Source organism: Phasianus colchicus, chromosome 33, assembly GCF_987193195.1.
Source record: "Phasianus colchicus chromosome 33, bPhaCol1.hap1.1, whole genome shotgun sequence".
NCBI classification, from domain to species: domain Eukaryota; kingdom Metazoa; phylum Chordata; class Aves; order Galliformes; family Phasianidae; genus Phasianus; species Phasianus colchicus.
Genome location: NC_143468.1, coordinates 1,876,799 through 1,891,857, shown reverse-complemented (window position 1 = coordinate 1,891,857; position 15,059 = coordinate 1,876,799). Strand labels below are relative to the sequence as shown.

The following is a 15,059-nucleotide window of genomic DNA, read 5'->3' as shown; positions in this document are numbered from 1 at the left end:
TACCTGCACAGTGTGCTTTATTGTGAACGTGTCGCTGTGAATCAAAGTGGCTGTTTTATCACTGAGGCAAAGAGTTTAAAGGCGGTGTTTTACGTGATCACTGGAGGTAATCAGATCGGAGGATTTGCAGTGTGTAAATCCCGGTTATGAGCGAGCGCGGGCACTCCAACGTAATGAAACCTGCTGTGCTTTGTGGTGTGTTGTTATTCTGTCCGTGTGTTCCACTGCTCAGCACACACTGATCTCCATTCACATCTGCCCACAGCACTGCTGTCTCCTTTCAGGGCATTCAGGAGGTCAGAGGTTCACTCCATGTCGGATGAGTTCTTTGCCACGTGCCTCAGTTGATGGTTTGTGTTATGCAGACCCCAAACTGCTGTCGTCTGTTCCGGGCTTGCTGAAAAATAGATGGGAGAGGGAGAAAAAAGACCCGTTGTGAATTTTTGCTCTGTGGGTGACAAGGTGGAGTCGGCTGCAGCCGTGCAAAGTGTTGGTGCAAACTGTGAGTGCTTGGAGTGAGCTCCATCCCAGCGCTGCGCTGCTGCGTGCTGCGTTGATGGGAGGAGCGGAGCATTGCACAACCCTGTGAGTGCTGCTGCAGTAGGGACTGGGAGGAACCAGCACAGCCCTGTGTGGGGTGTGGACAGCTGGAATGGTCTGTTCTGAAGCGTTCCGACCTCAGAATGCAACTGTTAGGATGGAGAGGAGGGGGCTGTGTGCCTTCAGTGAGGCCTCCGGCACTCTGTGCCTGCTGTGTGCTGCTGGTCACAATCCCATTGCGAGCTCTGACCCCCCACAGGGTCCCCCCATCCCCCTTTGGAGTTGAAATTAAGGCTAATGTTGCATCCCGTGTGAATTCTGTGATGTTTATTTGTGTAGTGCAGAAATGGGTCCAAAAAAAGGACTCAAAGCCTGCAGTTTTGGGGACTGTGGCTCTTTAACCAGCAGCACTTCAGCTCTGCTGCACTTCGGTTCCATCAGCAGCACTTTCCATCCACGTGCAGGTGATCTTCCTTCTTTTTTTTGTAGGCTGCTTTTTATCCTGAACTTCTTTGCCTGTGAAATTGTGCAAGTCATTTATAAAATGTATTAGCTGCATTTGAGCACTTAATGATGTGAGCACCTCAATCATACAACCTTAAAATCGGATTCAAACAAGCAATTAAGGCAAACAACAATGTATTTAAATTTAATCTCCCACAATCTCCCACAAATGACATATAAAGGTGGTTGCTTCCTCCTTTCGCTGTTCCAGACTGCTGCTTATGGGTAATTCTGACAATTCTTCATGTTAATATTGAAATGCTCAAATCCAGGTAATTCATCCCGCTGTGATTCATTGTGATCCAGCCTGACCTCGCGCACGGCTTCCTGGAACGTCCTTCAGTACCCGTTCAAACCAGAGCATGTATGAAATAATGATGATCCAAGCTTGATTTAAAATATTTCCAGTGATGGAAAATTCACCGCAGCCCTCGGTTAAGTTGTTCTAACAGTTAATTGCTCTCTCTGGTGGGGAAGAATTGCCTTATTTCCAGTCTGAACCTGCTCGGCTGCAGCTCCTGGGCTGCAGATCTTATTAATTTTTGTTTGTTAGACAGAAAATCCTTCCTAGCAAATCTCTGTGGGTGTTTACCGACTGATGGAGTCACCCTTTGCAGTCCTTCAGACTGCACACACAGCCCCAACCTCTCCCTGTAGGTCCCAGTGTCTCCTATGAGCGGAGCAGCAGCACAGGGAGATTCTTTCCAGCCCAAGAAAGAGCTGTGCTGGTATTGGAGGGGCTCTCCTGCAGCATTCAACCATTTTTCTCATTCTTTAAGACCTTTGGGTGCATTTTGTATACAAGCACTGCTGAGTGGGCAGCTGTGCTGGATATTGAACCACTTTGGTCAGCAGCGTCACCGTGTGTGGGGCAGTGCCTGCTGGTTGTGTCCCTTTGCCATGGCTCCAGTGTCTCTGTTCCTTTCACTTCCAGACCTCTTGATTTCTTCCCCGATCCATCAGTATGTTCTGGTCCATGCAGGCTCCTGCTCCTTTGGGTACATCCCCCATTTTTGGAGGGATCCTGTTCCCAAGGATGTGCTGCCAGGGCCCCAAACAGCTGCAGTAGGTTCAACTTCCATCACCAGAAGGCACAGAGCAACCATCAGCGCCGTTCCACTCCGAGTGCTGCGTCCTTCCCCGTGTGAGCTCTGCATTGAGATGCACAGCAGCACCAGAGGTGACAGGAGAAGGGAGAGCAGAGCCAGGCTGACCCGAGCAGGAGATTAAAGGCAATCACCATGAAGCCAGTGGTGATTTTCTCACTTCAGCTTAAAGGCAAAAGAATTCTTTTGCTTCCCAGTGCCATTCCTTTGACCCGTCGGCTGCTTCCTTCCCTCCATCCCTCACACCACCCCAATTCTTTGGCATTGTTCCTCTTTGCCCTGCTTTCCTTTCATTGCTTTGGGCAGAGGGAAGCCATAGGACTGAATTTCCAGGGAAGCAAGGAGAGGGAAATGGGAGCAGCCACCAAAAATAGATGCGCTGATCCCTCCGTGCCCCCCACATCACCGCGGTCAGTGGGGCTCTGGGGGGGGGGGCCGTAAACATGTTGTGGTTGCTAGGTCTGTAAGGGCTGTTATTTTGGGATCCTGTGTGTTCCATCACTTCCCAACAGCACGACTGCTGCAACACAGCTGACTTCTAAATGCGCCCCATGCACAGCTTTTAAAAAGGGTTTTTCCCAAGGTCGTGGGGTGGGTCCTCCTGGGGAGGGGGGGGATATGGGACCATTCCTCCCTGACCCCTCCTCTGTGTGCATTGCAGGGCAGTGGGCAGCTGCTGCCTCCTCTGGCACAGGGCTGTGCCTGCACTGAGGCTCCTATTGAACTCATTAAGCGAAACGAGGTGCTGCGCGCCACTAATCATCGTTAAAAATCTCCTAATGCCATTTATTGTGCAGAGATGAAAGTCAGCCTCAGCACAACCATGTGCTCACTCTAAGCCGACGCGCCGCCGGTGAAGTTGGAAGGTAGGGCTGAGTCTGTATAACGATACGGCTCTGACTCATTAACACGGGGTAATTAAAACTTTGGCCATCATGCTGAAGGGATCCAGAGCCATGGTCTGTAAGGGAGGAGGGCAGTGGGTGGTGCTGGGCTGTGGGGCAGTTGGGGGGGTCCTATCAAGGTCCGTTTCTCCCTGCAGCACTGCCAGCACCTCTCACCATGCCCGGGGTGGGCAGCAGAGCACTATGAAAGGCACCTCTGACTGCTCTGCTGCCTTCTGCTGCCCTCCCAGAGAGCTTTGGGTGCTCCAGACCTGACGAAGCATTACAACGGAGGAGCATCTTTACCAATAGAGATGTTTGGTCCGTTCCCATGCCTGGACAGATGGGGGCCCATCACACCAAGAGGCTCTGCACAGAGCAGGGCTTCTCCTGCCCGCACATCCTACACCGTTTCCCTCCTCGGAAGCGACGCAAATCACTGCTGTGTCCTCATTCAGCACTGCAGTTATCCAGGCCATTTCCTCAAACAATCGTTTGCTTTTTAAACCCGCCCTTAATTTAACAATTTATTCCCTTTAAGCCCACGGCACCGAGGTGATGCTCGTGCAGTGTCCGAGAAACGCAAAGCCCAGAACTTTCACGAGGCCAGACAATGATTTTTCTTCTTTGTGGTTTATTGTATCCTCTTATCTTGTCATATAATAGAAATAATGTTTATGGCATTGAGGCCTCAGCATCACTTGGCATTTAACCAACCTCAAAAGCAGTTTATTGCTTTGTATACTCTGCCACCATGACCATTATCCCTTAAATCTCTATTGCTTTGTAATATACGAGGCAACAAACGGCTTCAGCGATTGGTTCAGTGTGGGACTGAAGCTAAGGTGTGTTTTGTGGCTTGTATAATCCAAACGAATATGGATTATTCCTTTCATACAAGGCAGAAGGGGGAAGAAATGGGCAGCTTCTCCCTCCGAGGAGCATCCTAGTGACGAGCTCTCCTTGCTGAGGTCTCATTTTGACGGGGACTGGAACGTGCCTGGTGTTGGGGCAGCTCAGGTGCTGCTGTGGGTTGTTCTGGGCTGTGATTTGTGCTGATATTTCTTTGTCCCAGCATTAGGCAGGGAGCAGCACAAGGACTGAGCCTGGTCTGCGTTCCTGCAGAGGCTGAACGCCCTCGATGGAGGCAGGTTGGATTCAGAGCAATGGAGTGCAGCAGGTAGGGAGGTGTGCAGGCAAGCAGGGTGAGGGAGAGCAGCGCCTGCACCGGTCTGCTTTACAGCTGAGTGTTTTCCACTTTAATTCTTGGTGCTGATTTAATGGCCCTGCTGGGGTCTGCCTCCTGAGGCTCCATTCCTGGCGCTGCTGAAGGGCAGCACGGGAAATTCAGAGGGCTGAAATCAAATCTGTGAGCGGCGTCAGCCCCACTGGCGACCTGTTGTGAGAGCAGGCAGAATTTAAATGGCTGTTAAGCAGAGTTATGGCACCCCGTCCTCCTGTAGAAATTGTTCCTGTCTCGGCACTGGGAGTGAGCAGGGCTCAGTTTGGGCACAGATTGGTTTTCCTAGAGAGCTTTGGCTCCTGGCAGCCACAGGTTTAATGAGGTCGGTGCTGATTTGTCTTTGGAAACCTGAGCTGATTAAGCAGGAGAGCAGCCGATAGCATTGGTCACAAGTGGGCTGCTGAGGATGGACAGCCGTGGGGTGGCACAACACAGTGCAATAGGGCACCAGTGGGCCCACAGGGGTCTGGATCCCACGTGGAGCAGATCCCATCCATCCATGAACCCTTACAAACTGCCCTGCCTGTCCCCGAGGGCCGTGTCCACATACGGCCAAATGTCAAAGTGAAAAATGGTGGATGGGAAAGACGGAGCGAAGATAACGCCCTTCCCTGAGCTTTTCCTGATGCGTGGGCACAAACACCCCTGTCCTGCACTTAACATGCAGAGCCACGTCCGCGTGCAGCCCCCTGCACCCGCGTGGTTCGCAGAGCTGAGCCATAAAGCGCAGTTTTTCTTCGCTGTGTTTTAAATGGAAGCAAAACGTCTGCAGCTCTGCGACTGCTCACACCACATCTGCAGCCCTTTATCTGCAGCTGCCAACGACCCAGGTGAAATTCTGCAGAGAAACATCTCGCTTTAAAGGCCTTCCATCACTTCCTAGGAATGCAGGTTCGCGGAGTTAATTATTTATTTCCAATTACAGCCCTTCCAGCTGCGGTACCTGCACGAATGGCAGAGGCTGCACATTGACAGTGTGGAAGGAGGGCTTGCTTGGAGCAGCTCTGGGGTTGTTAGCACCAAAAAAGTGCATTCATCTGAACTGCAATTCGTGCGTGTTGTCAGCAGAGCGGAATGATCTCCCCCACCTCTCACGAAGGTGTTTTTGGAGGTGGGGAGAGGAGAGCTAATTTTGAATAGTAATCAGCTGGAGAAGGCATCTGAAACCAGTAAACGTTTATTTTTTACACTCCTATAACTTAAAAACGGCCAAACCAATTTAAACCAAATTGGATAATAAAAAATATTGCTCCTAGGCTGAGCCCCTCTATGCCAAGTTCCAGCCTAGAATGAATTTTTATGACCAAATTATAAACCCCCTAGAAATGAAGGCTTAAAATGGAAATGTTGACAGACCTTTAACTACAAAAGCACTATAACAGAACTTCTTTTTTTATAAAATGGCTGTTTTAAAATATAATTAAGACTTAAATATTATTTAATAGCAGCATTTCCTGTAAGTTAAAGCCTTTATCATTCCTATGGCTGGGATTCATTGCCAGCTCCAAGAGGGCCATTTCTGCTTTGCATTGGAAGCACGTGTGCGCGCTGAAGCGGTGCAGACACTTGTCTGTCAGATGGAAATGGCTCCGGACAGCTTTCCAGATCCCTCTCTGCTAAATAAGAGCCCGGATGCCACAGCACTGCTGGACTTGTGCACAAATCCCACAGCAAACTCATGGCAACCTGTGCCAAAGGACCGACGTGTGCTCGCGTGAAACGCCGGTGCAGGAAAACGTGTTTGCATTCCCTCTGGCTGACGGGGCATTAATTAGGAGCCGTGAGGTATTAACGAAGAGCTCTGCTGTCCTCAGCCCGTGCCTGGAGCAGCTGTCTGCACTGCAGCATAGCAGGGAGGGCCATCCCCTGTGGTTGTGCTGCTCTGCTGCAGAGCTCCCTGCAGCCCTGTGTGCTGCAGGGCGGCTGCTGCACCGTACCCAGCACAGGGCTTGCTTTCCATCCTGCCCCTTTGGGATAATTCCTCAATTTTGCTGCCGTCCCCCCTCCCTTCAACCCCTTTGCTATAGGTTTATAAGTAACCCCACAGTGGTTGCTGCAGTGCTGCAGTGCAGGGGCTGTTGCTACACCTGTTCCCCTCATGGCACAGCGCTTTGACAGCGCGACGAGCAGTGGAAGGGCGACAGCACAGTGACCTCTGCTTTCTGCTGCTGCCTTTCTCTGTGTCCTCCCTGGGTTAACCCAGCTGCCTTCCTCACCCTCCTCAATGGGACGGGCTGCTCTCCACCTGCAGCCATGGGGTGGGTGCTGCTTCCCAGGGCACTGCAGCTGCTGTTCCTGTGCTGTGTTTTTCTGTACCGCAGTGCACGGTGTGGGCACGGCCAGGAGGTCTCTGGGAGCTGCTGGCTCTGCTCCATACAGCTCTGCAGCAAATTTCACTAAAGAACTCTCAGATCCGATTCAGTGTATATTTGGGGGGAGGAGGTTATGAATTGCTTTACGTGTCCATAGTGGAGATAAGCGACTTCAAACTCGTGTTGATTCTTTTCTAGCTCCAATTTTCTCAGCAGCAGCAGCTGGGCCGCCTGGCTGCTCGCTGTGGAGCTGCACCGAGGTTTGGCAGCAGTTCTCACATTTCTTAGAGTTATCTGCTCCGGCTGCGTTAGGATTTCCACCCCATTGGCTGCAGCAGCAATTAGCAGGAAGAAATAGCAGCTCTGGATTTGCAGCAGTAGCGGCGTGGCTTTCCCCTCTGTCTCTGATGCTGCGCTGAGGCTGAGAGCAACGCCTCCAGGTATGCAGCAGCTGCCATCGCTGGGTGCAGGTTTTGCAGAGGGTGCACTTAGATTTTGGTGCTGCAAAAGGGGCACAGAGAGCTCCCATCCTTTCCATCAGGGGCCCTCCTGCAGCACGGCTGCTTGCAGCCCACGGAGCCGTCTCTGCAGTTCCTCCAACGCTGCCAGGTTTCTAACAAATCACGTCTCTGTTTCTTTTTTTTCCTGAGCCGTATCCTCGCTGTTTGTTCCCACATTATGAGGCAGTTTCCACTTTCCAAAGCGGGGGGAACGGGGAGGGAGGGTTTCTCCTTTCTTGGGAACATGATCAGGGTTGCAGAACTACCCACAAAGGAGCACGGCTGGGCACTGGCAGGGAATGCTTTCTTCTCCTTTTGATTTAAGGGGCTCCACAACCACAGAGTGTCTGCTCTGAACAAAGTAATCTCAGCCTGGTCCTTACCTCGAGCTGTTGCTCTATATCACAGATGCAAGCTGCGTGTGCTGCCAGCACGAGGCCGTAAATCGAGCTGGGCTCTTTTATTAACTCAAAATTAGATGGATCTAAAATCATGCTTGTGGTCTGCAGCTTAACAGGAGCACGAAACTGCCCAGGTATGCATGCTCCTGCAGCAATGCACATTGCAGTGCTCCGTGCTGACTGTGCCCCTGCAGCAATGCACATTGCAGTGCTCCGTGCTGACTGTGCCCCTGCAGCAATGCACATTGCAGTGCTCCGTGCTGACTGTGCCCCTGCAGCAATGCACATTGCAGTGCTCCGTGCTGACTGTGCCCCTGCAGCAATGCACATTGCAGTGCTCCGTGCTGACTGTGCCCCTGCAGCAATGCACATTGCAGTGCTCCTGCAGCGGGCACAAATACTTTGCTATGTTAAAAGCAGTCTTTTGCTGACCAGGCTGTTTGCTTTGGGGGTTTTGTTGTTGTTGCTCTGAGGTTCCCATCTCACCCCTCTGCTGATCTCTGCACGTTCTGTGTTTTATGGCAGGAGCAGATCTCTCATTCTGCAGCGCAGATGCAGCATGCAGCTGTGACAAAGCCCTTCTCCTCCATGCCTGCACGGAGACATTTAATTCCCAGACACGTGCGTGAGCATGCAGGACTTGCTGTACACAGTCTGGGACAAAAATCACCCGGGGGGGGCTCAGCCTTCACCTCCCACCTCCTTCCCCAGCCCCAACGATGCAGAGGAGGGTCCCAAGGAGAAGTAGAGCTGTGTGTTCCTTTGCTGGCCTGATTCAATTTCCATTGCTAACCGACACAGGGGGGCACTTTCAGCCGCACTGCTGCCCCGTGCAGCTCTCCCATGGCTCTGCATGGCAGCAGGAGACCAAGCAGAGCTCAAACCCCTCGCAGAGGCTGAACCCCCCCTCGGGGTCTGGACCCCCCCCCACCCTCTGGTGCTGTGGGGGTCGCTCCGCCCCTCTGCGGCAGCGCAGCAGTGATGGGTACAGTGTGAATGGGGACGGTGCGTCCTTCTGCAGAGAGCACACAGCTCCACATGGGGGAAAAAACCCCACTGAAGAGCACAGGTTCTCCTTGCTGGAGGAATGGGGGTGGGGGTAGGACACCTCTCTGCAGCAATATCTGGGATTTTTCTTTTGCATTTTTTTTCTTAGAGCTTTGAGGGTGTGAGCAGAGCTTTGCATAGGAGGCATTTCTAAATTTTAAGCTGGAGGGTTTTTTTGCCATCCCCTCTCCTCCCTCTGTGGCTGCTGCTTTGTATGATGAGCTCAGGGATGCAGCTTTTCCTCAAGGCACAGAACCCCACACCGCTGTGCCCATTGCTGGCAATGCTGTGTTCCTGTTGAGCAATAAATGGGTTTATTTCCAGGGATTGGTTTGGAGGACACGCAGGGTTTGCAGGGGTTGTAACCACAAAAAAGGGCCACGCAGCTGTGGGCAGAAGGGAGAGGTGCAGTGCATTCCCATCCAAGGGCACAAAAAAGGGTCCCTTCGTTGTGCAAAATGTGGCAATGAAGGTTTTGCTTTGGGAGCATCACCCCTCTGATGTCCGGGGGGATTTGGGCTGAATCGGGGGAGATTTGGGCTAATGGGTGCTAATGATGGGAAATGCAGAGGTGTGGGGTGGGGGGGGGAATGGGGGCTTTGTGATGTCCCCCCATGCTGGTATGGGTGGGGGGTGAGGGGTGTTAACTAAGGAACTCTGCTTAACGATGCGCCGACAAACCGCACCGCCACATCGCCGGCATCGCGGCAGCTGTTCTGCTCAAATCATTTTATTTTATTTTATTTTATACGGCGGATTAAAACAATAAAAACATTAAAAGTCCTTAAAATTCCCCCCGGAGAGTAAAGATGCAGACAATGTGTGTGTGTGTGTGTGTGTGTATGTGAGCAGAGGATGTTAGAGCCGTAAATCCATCGGGCGGCGGCGTCTCCGCTAAATGGCACCATTACATGAAATGAGGTTCTGCAGAGTGGCCGTGTGAGCAGATCTGAGCTGGGAGGGACCTGGAGAGACCACAGATCCATCCCTGCAGCCAAAACACCCTCCCTGTGCTCTGTCCCCTCTGGCTTTCCTTGCACCGAAGGAGCTGCTTCGCTCCGTCCTTATGGAGCAGTGCAGGCACACAGCGATGCTGAGGGGGTTCCTGGTTAGGCAGCCCTGTGAATGATGAATTGGGCAATTAGGAGTGTTGGGGTGTGCTGCAGCTGGGATGGCTTCTGGGGGGGCTTTGCTCTGCTCCCCAAAGCTGTGAGGTGCACAGCCCTCGCCCAGCATTCGGGTTCTATGTGTAGACAGCAAAGGCATCCGTCTGCAGTGCCACATCCAAGGAGCATCTCCTCCTTTCCAGGACCATCCCATCCCAGTCCAGAAGCTCTGCATCCCAAGAGAAAGGAAGGCAGGCCAGAATGCCAGGAGGCCTCCTCCTGAGGGCCCTAATAAGGCACATAGAAAATGAAGAGGAGGGGATTGGTGGTAGCCACCATGGATGCACCAAGGGCAACTCGTGCCTGAGGAATCTGTGGCCTTTCGTGGTCCCTTCCAACCCAAACCGTTCTGTGATTCCAACCCAGTGCAATGTAGGTGAGATGTGGGGGAAGAGCCCTCGCACCGAGTGGCTGTGATGGCACAAGATCCCACTTTTCTCCTTCAGTGCCACACAGCTACCCAAACAGCTCAGCCCTGGAGCTTCCCATTGTAGAGCAGGGCTGAATGCAGTTCCCTGCTGTAAGGCAGAAGGGAATTGAGCTTCCTGCTAGAGGACAGGGCCTAATTTCATCTCCCTGCCATAAGTCAGGAAGGAATCAAGCTCCCCGCTATAGGGCAGGCAGGATTTCAGCTCCCTGCCCTTCCCTTTGCTCTCAGGAGATGCTGAGCTCCCAAGGAATCCCAGCACTCGCTGTCGGACACGCAGCCATCATCTCCTTTGTTAACAATTTTCCTGCAGTGCAGCTCCATGCACGCTCTCAGCTCCGTCTGCTCTCCCCCTGCTGAAGCTGAGCGGCTGCCTTTCCCCGCTCTGTGTGCTGGGCTGGTAGGTTGGGGGAGGATTGATGGCTCTCCCAAGGTCACAGCGGTGCTGCTGGGAGTCGAGTCGGGGCCGTACAGATGATTCACATCCACGCAGGAGCCATCCAGGGCTTCCCATGGGGCGGCCACGCATCCGTGGGCTCCGCTCCGCCCCTCCGCTCAGCTCCGTTAATTACCGCTGCGCCTCTCGAGTTATGTGGCAGCGGTAATTAATACAGGGGTTCTGATAACCTTCCCTTGTCTGGGAAGGAGGAAGGGAATGCACCGCCGTGTGGAGGTCAGAGCTCACTGCAGCTTGGGAGGGCAGGGATGGAGGTGTGGGGGATGTTCTGAACCCAAATTGGGGGTTTGGGGTTTGGGCTGCTCTCCTCCTCCGGAGCACCTCGGCTGTCTGCTCCTCCTCTGCCTTTGTTCACATGGGCTTTTGTTGCAAAGTGGGGGAATGTTCCTTGCTTTCTCTTTGCCCGGTGAAGTGTGGGTGCCCCGTCCCTCGGGGTGCTCAGGGCCATGGATGGGACCCTGGATGGCTGATGGGGGTGGGAGCAGCCCAGGCAAAGAGTGGGGCTGAGGGGGGGCTTTGGGGCTCTTCCAACCCAACCATCCCGTGATTCTGTGATCTTTTAGGACCCTTCCAACCCAACCATCTCATGGTCCTATGACCTTTAAGAACCCTTCCAGCCCAACTATCCTGTAGTTCTGTGATCTTTCAGGACCCTTCCAACCCAACCATCACGTGATTCTATGATCCTTAAGGACCCTCCCAGCTCAGGCCATACAACCATTCCATGCTTCCTGATCCTTCAGCACACCCTGCAGAAATCCCTTTTTACTGCAGTGGTTTTTGGTGGTGGTCCTGGTGGTGCCCACAGCAGTTCAGTCCCATTGGGATGTCAGCCCAGCATCAGATCTACTCCTCCCCCAGGGCTTTGCTGCTGCGGAACTTCAGCTCTTGTGCAGGCGGAGGAGATGCAGCACCTGCTCGATGATAGCAATTAAAAACCATTTAATGATAATGAAAAGTTGAGGGCGGTTTCTGAAGGAGTTCTCCCCTCCGTCCTTGGCCGAAAGCTTCTCTCCTCGCTGTGCTGTTGGACAGATGGTTGCTGCCCCCCCCCAACACCTGCATTCAGCGCAGGGGATGTGTGTGAGAAGCCCTCTGGGACAAGCAGAGCTATAGAAATGTAAATTAAATTATTTACCTGCTCCCAGCTAAATGCTCTGCCCTTCTGGCCAAGGAGGAACGGGGTGGGATGAGATGGGATGAGATGGGATAGGAGCACTGTGACGTTTTGTTTCAGCTGCAGCAAAGTGCTGGAGCAAACTTGGAGGTGTTCCCATTGCCTTATGAATGTGGGGGTGCTCCCTGACCCACAGCTGGATGTGCTGTGTGGGTGCAGTGCCCCAAAGTGCTCTTTGCACTCCCTCATCCCTTTGCACATCCCTCATTGGGATGCACGGAGCTGCGGTCTTTCCCTTCCTCTGGTGGAAGGGCACTGCTGGTCATGGGGTGGTTTTGGGAGTGCAGGCATCTCCAAAGAGCCGTCCTGGTGAGAAAACCCACCTGGGAGAAGGGAATGGCAGCAAAGAGAAAACAGGGCTGGAATTGTGGAGCCATGTGTGTCAGGAGAGGCAGTGGGTAGCAATGGGCAGCAATGGGCAGCGGTGGGCAATGGGAGACAATGGGCAGCAATGAGAGACAATGGGTGGCAATGGGAGACAATGGGCAGCAATGGGAGATGATGGGCAGCAATGGGAGACAATGGGCAGCAGTGGGAGACTGGGCAACAATGGGAGACAATGGGAAGCGATGGGAGATGATGGGCAGCAATGGGAGACAATGGCCAGCAATGGGAGACAATGGGCAGCAATGGGAGATGATGGGCAGCAATGGGAGACAATGGCCAGCAATGGGAGACAATGGGAGATGATGGGAGATGATGGGCAGCAATGGGAGACAATGGACAACAATGGGAGACAATGGCCAGCAATGGGAGACAATGGGCGACGATGGGAGACAATGGGAGACGATGTGAGATGATGGGCAGCAATGGGAGACAATGGGAGACAATGGGCAACAATGGGAGACAATGGGAGATGATGGGCAGCAATGGGCAACGCAGCAGTGGGAGGCATTGGGCAACTTAAGTGTGGCAGTTGGCAACAATGGGCAAAAATGGGCAACAGTGGGCTGTGTAAGGATGGGCAATGTTACAGCAGGCAACAGTGGTCAACTTTAGTGTGACAATGGGCAACAAAACGGGCAATGTCATTGTGACAGTGGGCCTCTGAAGGGTCTCTGATGGGCAGCAGTGCATTGCATTGCTCACCTCCAGGCTCCCGGGGTTCTCACCCTCATGGGTTCCCACTGAAGTGGGGGTTTCTGGGCACTGCTGGGGGCAGAGGCCATGCAGCCCCCAACCACCAGTGCTGCACTGAGCTGCGGTTCCTCCCTGAGCCCTTTTTGCTCAGCTGCAATGCTGTCACCGTTCTCCTTTGTCTCCCGTGTTGTCCATATCACATTGGGTCAGAGTGCCATTCTGCCTTCCCCCATTAACAGCAGCTGTGTTAATTGAGCTCCGTGATGAGTGTGGGGCAGCAGGTTCAGCCCCCCCCCCCACCATCTCTGCTAAGGCTGCACCAGGGCTTGTGCTTCCCTGGACATGAAGTCTCCCTGCTGCAGGGAGCTCTGTGCCATTGCAGTCTCATCTGCATTGAAGCTGAATTCTGGCTCAGTGCTCAGCCAGCACTTTGTGTGCTCTGAATGCCCTTAGCGAGGTTAAAACCCATCAAGCTCAGTGCAGGGGGCTCTGCACCGTGCAGAGGGTGCAGGTAGCATTGCACCCAGCAGTGCTCTGCCTTGCACCCAGCATTGATGTGTTTTGCACCCAGCGTTGGTCTGCGTTGCACCCAGCATTGATGTGTGTTGCACCCAGTGTTGCTCTATGCTGCACCCAGAATTGCTCTATGCTGCACCCAGCATTGCTCTGCGTTGCACCCAGCATTGCTCTGCGTTGCACCCAGCACTGCTCTATGTTGCACCCAGCATTGCTCTGCGTTGCACCCAGCATTGCTCTGTGTTGTACCCAGCAGTGCTCTGTGTTGCACCCAGCATTGCTCTGTTTTGCATCCAGCATTGCTCTGTGTTGCACTCAGCATTGCTCTATGCTGCACCCAGCGTTGCTCTGCGTTGCACCCAGCATTGCTCTATGCTGCACCCAGCATTGCTCTGCATTGCACCCAGCATTGCTGTGTTGCACCCAGCATTGCTCTGTGTTGCACCCAGCACTGATGTGTTTTGCACCCAGCATTGCTCTGCGTTGCACCCAGCATTGCTCTGCGTTGCACCCAGCGTTGGTCTGCGTTGCACCCAACATTGCTCTATGTTGCACCCAGCATTGCTCTGTGTTGCACCCAGCACTGATGTGTTTTGCACCCAGCGTTGCTCTGCGTTGCACCCAGCATTGCTCTGTGTTGCACCCAGCATTGCTCTGTGTTGCACCCAGCATTGCTCTGCGTTGCACCCAGCACTGCACCCCACTCAGCTCCCAGCTCCTTTTCCTTCCATGCAGATGCACAGCCCAAGAGGAGCTCTCGGCACGCTCCTGTTTTCCTCTTTTCCACACTGTTTGCTAAATGGATGCTGGGCATCAGTTTTGCCCTGCAGTGAGGCATCAGCTGCATTTGCTGTTTGGCTCAGTAAGGGAGGGCAGCGCATCGCTGTGTCCCACAGACAAAGGTTTGCACAACGCACAGCTCTCATCCCCACGCTGTCACAGCCCTCCTCGGTTCTCTCCAAAAAAACTTCCTTTGGGATGCAGGCACTCAGCCCCATGTTTACCCAGAACCCCAAAAATGAGGCAAAAAAAAGGCCAAAATCGGGTCTGCACGTGGCACTTGGGGGGGATGCAATGCATGACATCCCACCCCAAATCCTTCAGCCCCTCCAAAACAGCAGCTGCAGCCACGGCAGCTCTTCAACTGCTGCTGGAGGGGATTGGATATGAAAGGCAGCGCTGCGGCCGTAACTCATCCCATTTTTTTATCCCTCCTTCTCCCCCCCCCGTCCCCCCGACGCTGCTCTCAGTGTAACATGACATGATTTAGGGCTGAAGTGCTGGGCTCTGTCTCAGGGTTTTTTTTGCTGCATGGGGTTGGGGGGTGGGGGGGGATGATGGGCGCTGAGTGCTGCCAAAGCACCCAGCAGAAAGCGAGCTGCAGAATGGAGGATTTTCTGCCTTTCCCCTTTTTTCAGCATTTGGAAATGCTGTGTGGGTCCCTCCCCTTTCCCCCCTTCCCCCCCCCCACCTCTGCAGAGGGTTTATGTGCTGCAGATTTCAATTTCCCTTTGGAAAAATGGGGTAGAAAGTGCAGCTTTTGTCCTTGGTTTGATTGTGTTGTGCTGCAGGTGGGGAACGGGGAGAGGGAGCTTGGGTACAGTGGGGAATGGTGGGGAAAAATGGGGAATAGTGGGGAAAAATGGGGAATAGTGGGGAGTGGGGAATAATGGGAAATAATGGGAAATAGTGGGAAATA

At 53.3% G+C, this 15,059-nt stretch overlaps 1 protein-coding gene and 1 long non-coding RNA gene across 3 annotated transcripts in view; both read left to right on the top strand.

Annotated features, from left to right (window-relative positions):
* Window positions 1-15,059, top strand: part of LOC116234944 (cyclic AMP-dependent transcription factor ATF-7) — a 47,683-nt gene that overhangs the window by 17,633 nt on the left and 14,991 nt on the right. The window lies entirely within an intron of this gene.
* Window positions 6-12,715, top strand: LOC149913927 (uncharacterized). The gene is made up of 2 exons (XR_016460832.1): window positions 6-7,029; window positions 8,016-12,715. It is a non-coding gene; the product is annotated as an uncharacterized LOC149913927 (long non-coding RNA).